We start from the raw sequence: 15,821 nt of genomic DNA, 5'->3' as shown, positions 1-15,821 counted from the left end.
AATTGTTTACTTAAAAGCCCTGCTAGTCTAGGTATAGCATTTGCAAATGCTGGTGCATTGCAAATTAGTCATGGCTATAAATGTTAATGTACAARCATGTTAATTGTTCATAATTGTTCCTATCAAATAATTAATTAAATAAATAWAATAATATTACATTAAAAGTAGAAAAATATTCAGAAAAACTTCCATTAATGTACTGAGAAATAATTTGATTATATCTGATTTAATTTGTGAAAATGGCCAGGAGTCAAATCCAGGACTTATGAGGCAATCAGGCAGACAAACAAAATATACCTGCTTAAATACTCAACAAGGTTTGATATTTAGACCAGAAAAAGCCTGTAGCTGTCACTGGAAAATTAAACAGCTCATAAATAACATCAGCTCAGACATAAAATAGAAAAACTGTTTAATTTTCCGTCATTCCACAACACTRCTTCAAGTTTTTCCACGGACCACCTTTTGTGGAGTCTCACCTGAAAAGCATCTTTAATTTCTCAGGAAAATGTATCAGAAAATGATGGCCTAATACTGTATTAAGATTTTATTTTTTATTATTTTTAAATTCAAATTTATTAACACAYTTAAATTCTTTGTATGTTTCCCTTTTTACTGAACATGAATCACCAGAAAACATTACAAAAAGATACATGAGGGACAGGCTGTGCTCAAGATAATATTTAGTTCAACTGTATCAGTGAATTAGTTAAATAGTTTTTATTCATAGTTATGAAAGTAGYGAGTAAAATCAACAGTTAACTCACTCAGATGTCAGATCAGTGTGAGAATAATCTAAACTGTAAAGGATGGAGAAATGTTCTCCCTCTTCTTAAAACGTTCCTGTTTATAWAAGCTCCTGTGAGGATCCTTATACACAACTCACATAGTCCCTGCTTGGAAAACTTMTTGTAACAATGTCGAATACAATTATACACGAGCAACAAAAAAAATAGATTCATGGTTTTAAAACCTCACAATGCAGCATTTTCTGCTGGGCCTGTGCCAAGCTGTGTTTTACAACAGAATCGGCGATAAACTGAATTTTATTTTGTTTTTGTTATTTGTTTCATAAATATCATAAACTTTTTCTCACTTTCCACACACACCAAGAGTTTTTAAGGTGTGATATAAACTGTAAATGCAGTTTGAAGTCATTTTGATGCAAAAGCCAAAAGGAAATATCACATCAATTTACTGTCATAAAGCCGTCATACAATTAATATTATTAAGAGCGTTGCTCTTAATAATATTGAGCTTTGCTCTTAATAATATTATCATGAGTTATATACGTTAATTAAATAATAATAACTTTATTATGGAAGTTATTATTAAATATTAATATGCACTATTCACGATTGACCAACAAGTGGCGCTGTTGTACAGTAAAATAGCAAATTTTAGAAGGTAATGTGGTTTTTATCTTTCTGAGACGGCAGTGATTGACCAGATTGGTTTTGTTTGAATTATTTTCAAACTAAATTTAAATTTTTTGCACTTCCCTTTATAAACTGTGCTTGCTTCACCACTGACAGAGGCCCCAATATTGCGGTGGTGGCATAGCATTGTACGTAATACAAACAACCACTAAATTTGCAAAAGATGCCCAAGCATTAAAATATTCAGGTTAGGAGACAGCTACTGGATTTAAAATAATAATAATAAATATAATAATAATAATAATAATAATAATAATAATAATAATAATAATAATAATAATAATAATAATAATAATAATAATAAAAAGAAAGTAAGAGATGAACATAAAACTGTTAGTCAAATTAAAAATTGTGAAAATAAAAAATTTATTTCTATATAAAATGTATGAAAAGAACATTTGATTATGTAGACAGAATATGGCTCCTCAGGCATATGAAAATGTGCTCACGCTCACACTATCACGTTGTATCATATTTGCAGAGAAAGGTTGCAACACCAACTCACATAAACACATTAATATAAGTTTTTAATGTAAAGAGTTTCCTCTTCGATGAAAACAAAGTTGTAGCAAACTCCATCCAGCTTGTATCTGATAACTTGGCCACTTAGAGCAATCTCAACAGGTTTGGATGGAAATCTACACACTGGAACTGCAGCAGATGACCTGGGAGATAAATAACTAGAAACTATCTGACGCCCGTATTGTATGAGCTCTTCTATAACGTTTTTCTGTATGGGTACAAATTAAATTGCATGCTGAGGTTAGATGAAAATAGAAACTCATTAGCGAAGCAGACATATTCAAAGTTTATAAAATCCTACATAATGTRAACTAAGCCGAWAACATTTATTTTGGAAAACTATGCGTGCCATTGCCCAGCAATAAACAATAACTTCCATGTTATGTCATAACAGAGTTGAATCAAGGACAACGTGATAAGGAACTTTGATCCTCTGAGTACGGGCCAGACACTTAGTGACATAGAGATTGTATTCACATGAATTTCACCCTCAGCACTTACTGAGGTTGAGGTTTTCACTGAACAAAGAAACAGTTTTCCTCTTAATTTCTTGTTTAAAGTAAACAAAGTTTATAATCCATCCATCCATCCATCCATACATGGAATGTTTATAATACAATGTAATATTTCAAAAACAAAATCTGTAAACCCAAACAGATACCCATTATCAGACAAAATGTTGACAAAATGTTGATTGAAGGTTTAGGCTTTGCAGGTGGTGAAAAAAATATGGATGCTATATGGGGTGGATGGATGGACAAATGGATGTTATGTTATTTCTTAATTTTGTCTATGTAATAAAATGTTCTTTAATTATATAAAGTTTTGTGGAAGAAAAAAATGTGCTGGATAAACATGTGCACGCTTCAAGAAAAAAAACCTTGAATTTCCATGAAAAATCCACAGTTTGTGAGAAGAGTCTTGGATCACTAACCGCAGMCTGAGAGCCAGGGTGAATTTTCCCATCCATCCATCCCATCCATTTTCTGAACACCCTTATCCCTTGGTGGGGTCAGGAGGGTTGCTGGTGCCCATCTCCARCYAACGTTCYGGGCGAGAGGMGGGGTACACCCTGGACAGGTCGCCAGTCCATCGCAGGGCAACACAGAGACACACAGGACAAACAACCATGCAAACACACTCACACCTAGGGACAATTTGGAGRGGCCAATTAACCTGACAGTCATGTTTTTGGAGTGTGGGAGGAAACCGGAGTACCCGGAGAAAACCCACGCATGCACAGGGAGAACTTGCAAACTCCATGCAGAAAGACTGGGGCCAGGAATCAAACCCAGAACCTTCTTGCTGCAAGGCAACAGCTCTACCAACTGCGCCACTGTGCAGCCTGGGTGAATTTTCCACAAAGTGAAAATTTGGGGAGACATGTCATCTACTGGTGTTAGTAYGTGGGGTTTGATCAAAAATAGAGTCAGCACAGCTGTTTTCCAGGAAGAAGGTTTTAGTGCACATCATACTGGCAAGCTTCACAGAGATGCTGGTTTAATTTTCCAGGAAGGCTTGACATTTGTCCAAAATGTCAGATGTACCAGTGCCAGTTTTAATGAGCACAGTTTCATTAATGGCGGTTTTTGATTTGGGCAACATGGTATATTTGTCAAGGCCGCAGCCTGGGGCCGCCCCAAGTAAGTGTCTTTATTATTCACATGCTGTCAGTGAGGGAGTGATTGACATTCCCTCACTGACACCTTAGTTGTGTCTACAGTGTAATTACTTTAAGAATGTCTGATCAGACACCAACATCTRATCAAAGTTTGGTTCAAAACTTCAATAATGGGCTCTTTACTGGTTTAATTAATGAATCAAGATTGCATTTGCTGAAAAACCAAAATGATCAATTATGATTCTTCTTCATCTTATGAAGGATTATGTTTTTGATTTGATAAAAACAAACATACAAAATTGATTTWAAAAAAGATAATTAAAAATAATGTTTGTTTGGCATTGTAGCATTTTAAAGATAACTGGACTAGCGATGAACCCAGGTGACGATTTCTAATTACTATTCTTGATGCTTCTTTAACTCCTCAGCAGAGGAGGCTGATGCCTCCATGACACACCACACTGATGTAGTGGTTATTTAATGCAATACAGCTCTGACTAAGTATCTGTACTGTGCATATATTTAGGACATTCTTTTTAGGTAGGTTATTGTGCTAAAAGCCATGCACTGTCATTGTCTGTAAGCTATAATCATCCAAATTACCAWATGTAAAGGAGTTTCAGTGCTTTTTTGAAATGAGTTACTGAAATAAATTCACTTTTTCATGATATTCTAATTTTAGGTGTAGCTGTAATGTCTCAGTTTTCTATTTTTATATTGCTTTATTTAGTAAACCTGTTGTTTCAYGTAAATTTGACTAGGTTTTAGGCTATACCATACAGTTCATTTGAGGACACAGTTCAGTATATTCGCTTAATATAAACCCCGAATGCATCTGTTGCATCGATTGGTTTATTGATCGAGGTTTAACCATGTATGGATGCCTTTTTCTTTTGCGGGCGTGAGCATTCAACCGCGCTAGTTTCTGTGGCGGCAGGCGTGGTGAAAACAGAGGTGGGAGAAAAAAAAAACCTTCATGTGCGTCGTCATATGTGAAAGTAGTTCCGGGCACCAAACTAAGGGGGGAGAGTCCCGGATGTTGGCTCGGCTGCCGAGAGAAAGGCGAACGGGAGAAGGCGGAGAAGCCGAGGAGAGGGACGGCGCGGCACTGTAGGCACACCGGGCGAAGATCTCTGCACAGAGGACAACAACTGTCAGGAGCTCTGGGTTCTCCTGAGCTGGCGGGGAAGGACACCCTGTGTTGGACAAGAGGTGGTGGACGGAGCGGGGAAACAGCTGCTGTTAAACTACCGTGAGGATTACCAGAGAGAGCCGCCGTCTCTGCTGCTTTCATCCTGAGTAAGTGAGCTACACGGGAATGGAAGTTGAACTAAAGGCCCACGAAATGGACGACTTTGACGGGGAAGTGAGCTGCAGCGAAGTTCTGGGGGGTTGGGCCCTTGCTTTAAGCTTGCTACTCAACGTGTCTGGCTGTCCTTGTGGAGATAAATTAGTGTATTATGCCTCCGATACRGCCAGCGAGTGTTTCCCTGCGGTCAGTGAACGTTCACTCCGGAGCCGTTGCTCTAACTCTCCGGAGTTGACAGCTCCTGCGTTAGCCTGCTAGCTCCACCGTGCAACCGGTGACAACTGGCGGGGCAACTTTGACAGCTAAACTAGCCAGCCTCTCTAGGCAGCTAACTCATCCTGAGGGTTGTCGGCGCTTTTCATAGCTAATAGGTGTGCTTTTTTCTTTTTCGTTTGCATTTGAGAGAATTTGGTGACCTATCCCCAAACCCCCCCAGCAGCAGCAGCCATCGTTAGCTAGCTGTTTGGTATGTGAGACGTTGTGGGTCCAGCATGGAGTGGGTGAGCCCAGTGTCATTTGGCTTTCCCTGCGTGCTCTGGCGCTGTTTGATTCACAGCTGTTGCGGCGTGTTTTCTCCTCTGTCAATCGTCTGTTTTACGGGGCGGCCAGTAAATTCCTCCAGAAAAAATAAAAATAAATAAATGACGAGCCTCTCCTGTAAAAACTGCTCTGCTTTCATGATCGGATTGCAGGCTGGGCTGCACAATCAACAAGTGTAAAACATGTTTCAGATGAATTTCACGCTACTCATCTGGAGCTTGACTGTGATATGCTGTTACAGATTGTCTTGATTATAGATTTATTCTAAGATAACAACGAATGATAATCATTTATTTTAATTTCTAAAATTTTTGTTCGGTTCAGACAGATCTATTTAACTCATAATTTATGTCAAAATAAACAATTTAATCAAACTTAAAATTAACTTAATATTCACATGATGGTAATATTGTGTTTCTAGGTAAAAAAAAAGAAAAGTCTTTTAAAAGCTGGGATTGAGGGCTAATTTTTGCCCCCTATTCATTGAAGCCTGTCATAAGTTGTGACCTATATTAAAAAAAAGTCTTGGATGTTGCCAAAAAGCACTCTTAATTATCTGATAAATGTTTTTTCCTTGTTATGGGTTATTAAAAATGTTAAAACAAATTATTCTGCTTGAAAGATTAAAAAAACTTTAGTTGATACCATAAACAGATATGCAGGTAAAAAAAAAAAAGTTGCAGCATTCTGAAGTAACTTAGGCTCTCCACTACTTTACCTAAAAAATTGTGACTCAAAACAAGACATTAAACACAAAAATTACACACTTCCTGATTTGTTCCAGATATTGCAATTGAATTAGGTATTAGTATATATTTTAGAAATATTTTCAGGAGTTGTAAAATACACAATAAAATCTGAACCTCCATCAAAATAATTTTTCAGTGATGCCAAGATCATACATGTTGATTAAGCATTAGGATAATCATTAGGGCAGAATTTATATTCTCAAATTTACAATGAATCTTAGAAAGTTGTGAAATAGAATCACAAAACTTGAATGTTCAGCAAATGATTTATAATGCATGTTTTGCCTACAATAAATGTCAAAATAAGTTACATTATCTGTAAATGCGGTAGAAGAAACTTCAAATGATACCAAGATAATGTAAACAATTACGACAAATGGAGACTTTGAAAGCTGAAATTGTGGGGTAATTAATTTCCTTAGTTTGCATTAAATGCTCTGAAAAGTTGTGAAACAAGTCACAAAAAATGCTTTATGTCAAATTTTCTCCTAGGTATTAAAAAAACCTCAAACAATTCTTTGTGATGTTTTTACCTTCTGGGGTGTAGAATAACCTTAATAGTCTTTACTAAAAGATCAATCAAGGAGCGTTTGCAGAATGTTTTGTAATTGGTGGCCAGATGGGGCCCACAAATGATCTTCGGGGAGCCCCTGAAAACCAAAAGCCGTTGATAATGGAAAACATTACCTCTCTCCTCAATGTGTTTTCACTGGATGGATGACTCTGCTTTTAATTTCTCCACGTTTTGCAGTTTAAAAAAAATCAGCATGGACCTGATATTCTCGTGATATGGCAAGGTTTCACGATATTGACACAATAATTATTTCTTTACTTAAAACAAGAGAAATGGCTAAATAGGGAATATTGGATTAAAACAATGAATTTCTATCTTTTTTTAAGGTTTTATTGGCTCTAGTAGCCTTTATTTGATAGTGAATTAACAGAAAAGTGGGTAGAAGGGGGAAGACATGCGGCAAAGGTTGCCAGGCTGGGAATTGAACCTGCGACAGCCATGTCAAGAACTAAGGCCCCCATATGTGGGTTGTGTTTAACCCCTGCGCCACCATAGCACCCCAATGAATTCATATCTTAAGTTAATTTAAAAATATTGTAGTACTTTTCAGAAACATATTTATTTTACAGGATTTTATCAGTTTATACTGTTCTGCTCTTGATAGAGTAAAGCAAGCTGATATTAGTTTRGTGGTCCGGCTGCAGTAGCTTTCTTTTAGCCAGTTGACTGGCAGTCTGCAGTAGGAACGCTGTTCTATCAGATAAATAAAGTGCAGATTATGATCTAATCATTATCCCCTCTTATGATTACCTTCTTTTACCTGGAAGCGAACCTAAAATGAAACAAATTTCTGCCTGAAATCAAACAGTTCCCCTTCAACAAACCCAACCCTGACAGACCTTCAGCTTCAGCTAACAAAATGCCCACAGCGTTGGGCAGCAGCAACAATCAAAGGTCAGACCTGGTTTGCTTCTTAATCACCCATCCTTTAAATAGCAGGCCTACAGTGCTGTCTGGATCCAGGCTATTTGTGCGTGCAGCTGTAGAGGACACATGGTGTTTACGTTATGATGGTCCTCCATCCAGGTACACGGCAGCCAAAAGTAGCTGCACTTTGCTTCCCCCCTGAAAATTAGCCTCACTCGTGTCACTGCCTTTATAAGGTGTATCTGCTTCTGCAGGTTCTCTTGATCACATTTGAAGGAGTAATACAGGGAGGTTTCAGGAAAAAGCTTTTAGTTGCAACATAAAATGGGATTGTGGCTTTGAAAGACTCACTTTCTTCATGCTTTGGGCCTTTGATGTTGGTCTCGATTCAGAGTTGAAGAGCAAATGCTTATTTATTTATTTATTTATTTTTTTTAGCTTGGAATCTGATAGCAAAAGTCTGTTAACACATACACCATAATCTTTTAATTAGAATTTTTCAGTTTTGATTTAAATGATCTCGGTAAATATTTTGCTTTAGGGGAAGTGTATTTACTAGCAATGCATCAATTTGTGTTTATTACTGGCCATTTCTTTTTTATTTTTCAGTAGTTTGGTCTTCCAATACAGACTTTGACAAATTTTTTTTTTATCCTTTTATAGACTAAAAATGGCTGAAATGAGAGAAAATCAATTTAATTATTCAGTATTTAATCTGTGGAATATTGATCAAGAAAGTTTTTGGCCAATAGTGTAAATCTGTAGTTTACCCAAGTAAATGGAAGTGCACCAAGCCTCCAACTGGTAATCGGCGGGTCATATACGGACAAATTTGGATTCACCAAAACCCCCCACAACATGTATTTTGATGTTTTTTTTTTTTTTAGATTATTTGAAAGATCAGATGGGGTTTATGCTTTGATGCAAAAGTGAGGATGACCTTGTTATCCATTCATTTTCTGTTTGATTCAAAAGCATCAAAGTACTTCCAGCATATTTTTGGTAGTTTTTCTGTCTCTGTCAGGATCGGCTTGACCCTTATCCCAATCAAAGACGGGTCTTGAATCCGGCTCAATTATGAATCGAATAAGACTGGTAACTTTTTGTTGATAGAGGTCAGATGACCTTTGCATTACCTTCACAATGGCTTCCCATTGGCAGATAATGTTCGGCTTTCGGGGTTACGCTCTTCAACAGATCAGCGGTTTGTGTATAAGTTGATGTTTTCTACGGTTTTTACTATCAGAAGCAGCTCATTTTGAATTCTGCATGTGGCCCTGTGCCGAGCCGGTCTCACCGAGACTGTTTTTAATTTCTCCCCTTGTTGAAGTGATTATTCAAATGGCCATCCATGAGGTGTAGTTATCAGACTCCTGGTGGTCCTCTAGCCCCCGGCAAGTAGAGCGGCCATCAAAGCCCCCCCCCTTCATCTCCACGCTGTGTAGTTGGACGGCACCCAACAGGCAATCTCTGTTGCAACCTCTATTAGACTGTCACATCTCCCCCTCCCTGAGGCGGGAAACCTTTTGTGCTACCCGATTGGCAGATGGCGATTTATTCTCAAGGAGTTCTGATGCTCTCGGTCAAAGGTCTCCGTCTGGTATGTTTTTACAATGACTTATCTTTTGGCTAACCTCACACTGCTTTTGGAGCCTATCCTATATTCTTCTTGTAAAGAGATAAAAAAACCCCAAAACAAACAGGATCTTACTCATTGTTTCATGGCGGGCTTTAAGACTTTCTCAGGGCTCAGACTCACTGTGGAGTTTCCGTCTCGCAGAAGGTGAGAAGGGAATTGCTCAGTCTTCATTAGTGACGCTCTCCATCACTGGAATGCAGATGAGCTATGAAGCCAATTCATCTCCTGGAAATGCCTCCCTGATTCCAATTTGAATCTTGTTTGCGGTGGCATTGTGTGAGCCCACTTCTCCATGTTAAAGAAGTCTCTTTATCTGAGAGATCAGAGGGGGATAATTGCACTTAAGTGAACCTCATTTAGCGCTGGCCAGAGCAATTACTGTAACTGCAGTTCTTCCCACTATTTTTTTTTTAATCCTATTTTTTCAGAAGGCAAAGAGTAGCTGTCATTGAGTGTCTGTAGCTGAATAGCATGGCATTGGCATGGCATCATGGGAATGACATGTCCTTCGATGGGTTTTAATTAGTTTTTTTTTTCTTTCAGATTTTCTTATCCGTCTGAAGAAAAGTGTAATTAAAGATGACAATTAGGAATGCATTGTTTTTATTATATAAGGGTGAAAATAAATAAGTAAGGTGGGAACAATGAGAAAAATTTCTTCAGACAAAGTCCCCCCTGGGCTTTTTTTTCTTTTTTCGGTGGGATAGGGGAGATGTTTTATCATTAATGTTATTCAGGAGCCAAATTTTGAGTTTTACTCAGCTGGGTGCTTTAATCTATTTTTGCTGTCAATTAATGAATTTTTAAAGAGCCGTTCGCTGGATACGGTTGGATGTGGGAATGCGGCGCGGGTTCGCTTTTTCAAGCGATGCCTCCACTCCGCCGCACGCCCTCCTCACGGGATGGAGAGAGCGAATTTACTGAAGCTCTAGACTTTCATTTTTTATTCATCCAGCAACGCACTGTCTGAGCTCTCCTCATCTGACCTCCTCCCAATCTATCGAGCCGAGTTTTGTCAGTGAACGAGTCCAATACGCTCCGATTCATGTCTTGGCTCGGAGTGCGGTGTCGACATAAAATCAGGGAAGCTTGTGATATTTAATTCAGCTGGCCTGTTGCCGAACGTTATTGGAACATTTGCACAGATATATGTTTCATCTGAAAGCGTATCTGTTTATTTCCCCAGTCTGACTAATCAGGGTCCATCTCTGTTGCAGTTGAACCACTGTAGCAACCCACAGCAGGGCTTGGTGGGGAAGTTTAGCCAGGATGGGCAGTGGGAGATGGAGGCCTCTGTACTAAAGCACATGGTGGTTCCTCTGACTCATTTCACATTAGTGAACAGAGAAAATGATTGATAATTGTTCTGACTATTCAAACTAACGCTCATCATTATTGTTTGAATTACATTTATGTTGGAAGAAAAGCCGAAGGTTGCTGAGTTGAACTAATTGGCTCAGTTCAGATTAGTTTTATTATGCATCTTAATTCTATTTATTCATTTATATCATCTGAGATTTAATTTACAGTGCAACTTATGAATAGAAGAACCTTAAGAAGAAGCATTGGATGAGTTTTGAATGCTGTGAAGAAGGGTTTTATTCGCTTTTTATTTATTTTTTTTATACCTTGTCCTTGAGTTTTGATGGGTCCTCTGAGTTTTACCGCCAGTGGAGGGATTTCATGTTCTTGGAGGATTCACGCTCTTGGGAGACCTTTGTGCTGCGTGCAGAAAGGAGAGCGCACTAAGCTGACACGGCTTAAGTAATGTGGAGCTTTCATTTTAGTATTTTGCATAAGTGCTCATTCATTGCAGTCACAGCTCTGGCAGGTTTAAGATAACACTTCGAAAAAAGAACATGTTAAAAACAGACGTAAGTAAAGAAATTTGGAGTGTAAAAGAAAACTATACGTTTGCAGTCAAATTCATGTTGGAAATATCCTTACAGCTTAATCTTTTTTTTATTTTTATTTTTTATTATTGTATGCAGTAGTGGTGCTAACATGCAGCAAATTTATTGAGCTCACAGCTGTGCAACACTATTCCTAAATGACCAAAGCATAAGATCCAGAGTACAGGGTTTTTAAGACGTGAATGGAGAGGGGAATCCYACTGTAATGTTAATTATTCTGATRCGACCACGCTTTCCTTATCAGTCATCTAAGACTAGAAGGTTTGCACTTAGACTCTCAATCTGATCCTGCAGAAAAGTTAAGAAAATTCAGTAGAATAACAACACTTCATTTTTTACTTTTTATGCATCTACATCAGTGCCGGTGATGTTCTCCTTTTATATTATTCTGCAGGAAAGCGGTAAAATACTGCTTGAGTACAGAGTTAACTTTGTGAGGAATGCTACTATAATGTACTGACGATTAGAAATAGGTGAGACCTTCCATTGTTCTTACGTTATTTTTTAACTGGAATGGCTATAAAAGTAAATAAATGAGCAGTATTACAAGTTAGTGGTTTCTTAATTCAGACACTCACAGCCTTACAAACGCAAATGTTGCTATTAAAAATAACACCCATAATCAGAAAGGCATCTTCACTTTACCAGTTGCATTAAGTAGGAAAACAATAACTATTCAGTCATTTTTTAAAATTGGCAAAAATAATAATCCCAATCATGTCAGTTTGTCATTTGCAGAAATTAATTAAATGTTTTTTTTAAATCACAATATAAATATCACAATAAATTTTTATTCCTAATATAAAAGAAGAGATATGACACATGATAAATTTTTCAGCCATATTGTCCAGTTCTAATTTTTTGTTTTAACTACTAAAAAAGGTATTTTTATAGGTATCTTCTGGGCGGCTGTGGTTCCTAATCTCCTGGACCGAATATTGTGGGTTGACTGTATTTCCCATCCCTGATGACAAGGTCTCAACTAAAATGTTCAAAGCTTTGTAATTTGTTTCTAAAAATAGCTGGCTCTGCCTTACAGCTGCAGACTTGAACACAGACCTGGTGACTGAAAACTGCAGCAGCCAATAGAGTCTTTCTTTTATGTCTGTGTTCGTCATACTTCAATAAAACAAGGCAATAAAAGTCCAAATTTAATGGCTGAAGGTGTTCATCCAAGACTGACCGGTAGGGTAAATGTGTACTGTAGCCAAAATTGTCAAAATATTTATTTTCAGCATGTTTTCTGCTAGCATACACTGTTTGCATAAAGGAAACTGAACCAGTGGACATCAGAATTATGAAATTATGGGTTTTAAACAGAGTAAAGACGACAGTGCAACTTTACAAGAAAGTCACTAGCTTGACAAATATCTCTTCAGTTACCTGGGGACAGTTCAGGGTGTCAAATGAGACGCTTGCTATTTTAACAGTAAAAATATAACCTCTAATAAAGCAGCTATTCATTTGTGGCCAGAAAAAAGCATTTTTTTCTGCCGTTTTGCTCAAATGAAGAGAAGAAACTGATCATATGTCATATTTACCCAGCAGTCTTTTGTGTGTCAACGCAAGTGACAAAGTTTCCTATTGTGGCTTATTGAAAGTGATCCGTACATGATGTGACTGGATCTGGCCTGTTCAGATTTCTGACCCAAAATGTTGTAGAATATCACCTGGGGGGAGTAATTTAACCAGAGTTTCACACATTGAGTCGTATCAGATTTATAGTTGGACCAGATAGAGGTTTGGAGAGGCGTTTGGATGTAACAGCAGATGGTTTTTGACTAAGCGCTTGTGTGTGAGAGGTTTAGTTTGAGAATACAAAGGCTTCATGATTTTTAATTTAATGTAAAAATGGGTAAAACACAGTGTTATTCTTTGAAGCAGAACTTAATGCTGTTCCTGATACAAATATCCTATTTTACCAAACAGGGTTCAAATTGTTTGAGAAAAGTCTGCAGGTTAATGTTTGCTGTAAAAATATGTCTGATTTACTGCAACGGCATTCATGTCCGGAAACGAAGTCTGCAGTACACATTTTCAATTTGTTCATCTCATTATGATGATGTAGCAGTTTGCAACCATTCACACTTTAAGTTTGGAGATGGTTATTTTTTTCACCCATTCAGATACTGAAAGAAGATGTCTGCCACTGCATGTTGATTATAGGCAAATAATGCTTGTTCTGTTTATAATCTTTGTAATGATTTGACAATAAATGGAAAGAGTCTAATATGAGTTCTTCTGAAATCCCCATCAGGTAAAATAGATCATGTTAGATTTGTCCATTTTAATCAGCATCTTATCTTCATGAGCGTTGTGATTGGTGCTGAAAAGCCTTAGCAACTTCTTACATTTAAAGCACAATTAAATGTTTATTTAAAAAAAGTCTAGTTACAATTGTCTATTTTAAAATCTTAGCCATTTATTCATAATCCCCTATCCCCCAAGTTAATTTTTTAGTGTTTTAATTTTTTTAATTCAAGTTTTTTTTTCTTCCTTTTATCAAAAAAACTTCTAAATGTCAACAGTTCCAAGTGTAGTAATTGTAACATTTTTGAAAGGGACTAATATTTTGCCTCCACCACCATCTAATGTGGAGTTTTAAAAAAGAGCTATATTACTATAAAACCTCCTCCAATCTGTTTTATTTTCCAAACAGCTACAGTCTTCAGAATATGCACATTTTACTACTTCTGATAGTATTTGGATTTAGCATAAACGCTAGCTCCTAATCCCTTTATTTTGATATGACTTGTCGGTAACATGTTTTTTTTCTTTTTTTTGGTGGGTTTAGTCGTTCATATGTGGGGAAAAAAAATACAGGATGAGTTGTTCTCCTGCTTCTTACACCAAGCAATTTGCTTTGAACTTGGCTATTCCTAACCACTAGTTAAAGCAGCATGCTGCACCCTGTTCACTGCTCTTCCTGTTGTTGTCGGGTCTGAAGCAGAGATGGACACATCAGGCCTGCAGTTCAGGTGCTTTGACAGTTCAGCTGTAGAAACTGATCGCTATTCTGTAGTTCATGTTATAAACTCATCACTATGAATTATTCTTTTTTTTTTTTAGATGATCAAAATGCACACTACAAAGACATAAGGAAAAATGGCTGATTTGCAGTAATTTGCATGGTTACAAACTTTGTTTACAAAATGGAAGTAGGAAGGGATGAAATGGTGATGTGCAGGTATGAGACGAGGCTGATTTGTGCAGATCAGACTTCAGACTTTGAGTAATGATGGATTATGTGGTTAAAGCAGACCTTAGACCTGTTGGTTAATGTTTGGTACATTTAGGAATGTAGTTTACTGGCCAATGACGGAAGCTGATACTCTCACAGCAAACTGAAGGGGGGTGGATCATGAATCATAATTTCACAAGACTGGATGCATGTCAGGGGTCTGATGGTGTTGGTCAGTGTTGGTGAGAATCTTTTTGTTCCAAAACTTCAGCTGTTTTCTGATTTCGGACCGTGCTAACGCGGGTTGTTCCTGAAATAGCTTCACGTTGTTGCAGTGCGTGTGAGGCCCATGATCTGCAGCAGTGTGTGCCAGGCTTTGCAGATGTGGTGTTGTTTGCAGCGGAGCTGTAGTGGGTCCATTAGACCCAATGATTTAGCACTTTTTCTTTTCTGCCTCCTTATTGGGTCTCATTATCCTCTGCATGCTCAGCAGAATCGCACGTCAAAATCCCCCTCTGCTGTCGTCATTTGTTTCATTTCTTTTCTCCACCTGATGGATTAGCCTTAGATGTTCAAGCTTTTTTTCTTCTTCTTCATGTGTGATTCAGAAAAACCCTCGCCGAAGCCAAAGATTCTCTCTGCGGAGTTGAAGGAAATGTTGATCTATGTAGACCAGGGAACCCACACAAGCGATGACTCTCTCTTGCCACAGTCTGTTTCTTGATTTATGCTACATTTTGTTTCTCGTTGTTTGTGTCTCTCTTTACAACATACTCTCCTGTGCTCTTCACTTAGCAAACATGTCTGTGGAGAATTCAGAAGAATGCATCTTGTTACTCAGATGAGTCATACTTCCTCTGGCCTGGATGCCTCTCCCTCAGGGTGGATGAATGAGAGGGCGGAGAGGTTAGCACGAGGAGGGGCTCGCTGGCAGAGACGACGTGGTCTGTCTGTTGCTTAATGCAATTAGGACCACATTGGTGTGTCTSTCGCAGGGTTTCACCCTTTTGCATCTGACCTGCATAGAGAAAAGTGTCTGACTGACGGCTTTGATCAAGCTGAGTCACTACCTGTTTAGAAATCTGCGGCTCTGGTCTGACCCGAGGTCAGCCGCTCCGCCGAGGCACTGTAGCCCCCGGAGCAGAGCCCGGGGCCCCGGCTCTGCAGGAAAACAACTCTGCACAAATAAACCCAAAAAATTACAATGGAATACAAAGATTCTTGTTTTTTTTTGGGGGGGGGGTTGGAGTTGCTAGGCTTAAGTATTCTGTTGTGTAACACAAATTTACACTCCCTAATTCTCTGAAATTGATAAAAATTTCTCAGTATGCCACAAAAATGCGTAGTTAAAAATTGGAGCTTTATGAAATGTGGAAAGTGTCGGTGTAGCGTGAGGCCTTTCTTAGCTCAACTTCATTCTCTTCTATACCTGCTTTCTTTGGTCTCCTGCCAAAACTTATGACTCAC

General features: G+C 38.0%; 1 long non-coding RNA gene across 1 annotated transcript; it reads left to right on the top strand.

Moving 5' to 3' along the window:
- The first annotated feature begins 4,573 nt into the window (after positions 1 to 4,573).
- On the top strand, positions 4,574 to 15,563 carry LOC103464483 (uncharacterized). The gene is made up of 3 exons (XR_533669.2): positions 4,574 to 4,881; positions 14,963 to 15,065; positions 15,150 to 15,563. It is a non-coding gene; the product is annotated as an uncharacterized LOC103464483 (long non-coding RNA).
- Positions 15,564 to 15,821: the final 258 nt, after the last annotated feature.

Source organism: Poecilia reticulata, linkage group LG5, assembly GCF_000633615.1.
Source record: "Poecilia reticulata strain Guanapo linkage group LG5, Guppy_female_1.0+MT, whole genome shotgun sequence".
NCBI classification, from domain to species: Eukaryota; Metazoa; Chordata; class Actinopteri; order Cyprinodontiformes; family Poeciliidae; genus Poecilia; species Poecilia reticulata.
This window is presented reverse-complemented; position numbering and strand designations above follow the sequence as displayed.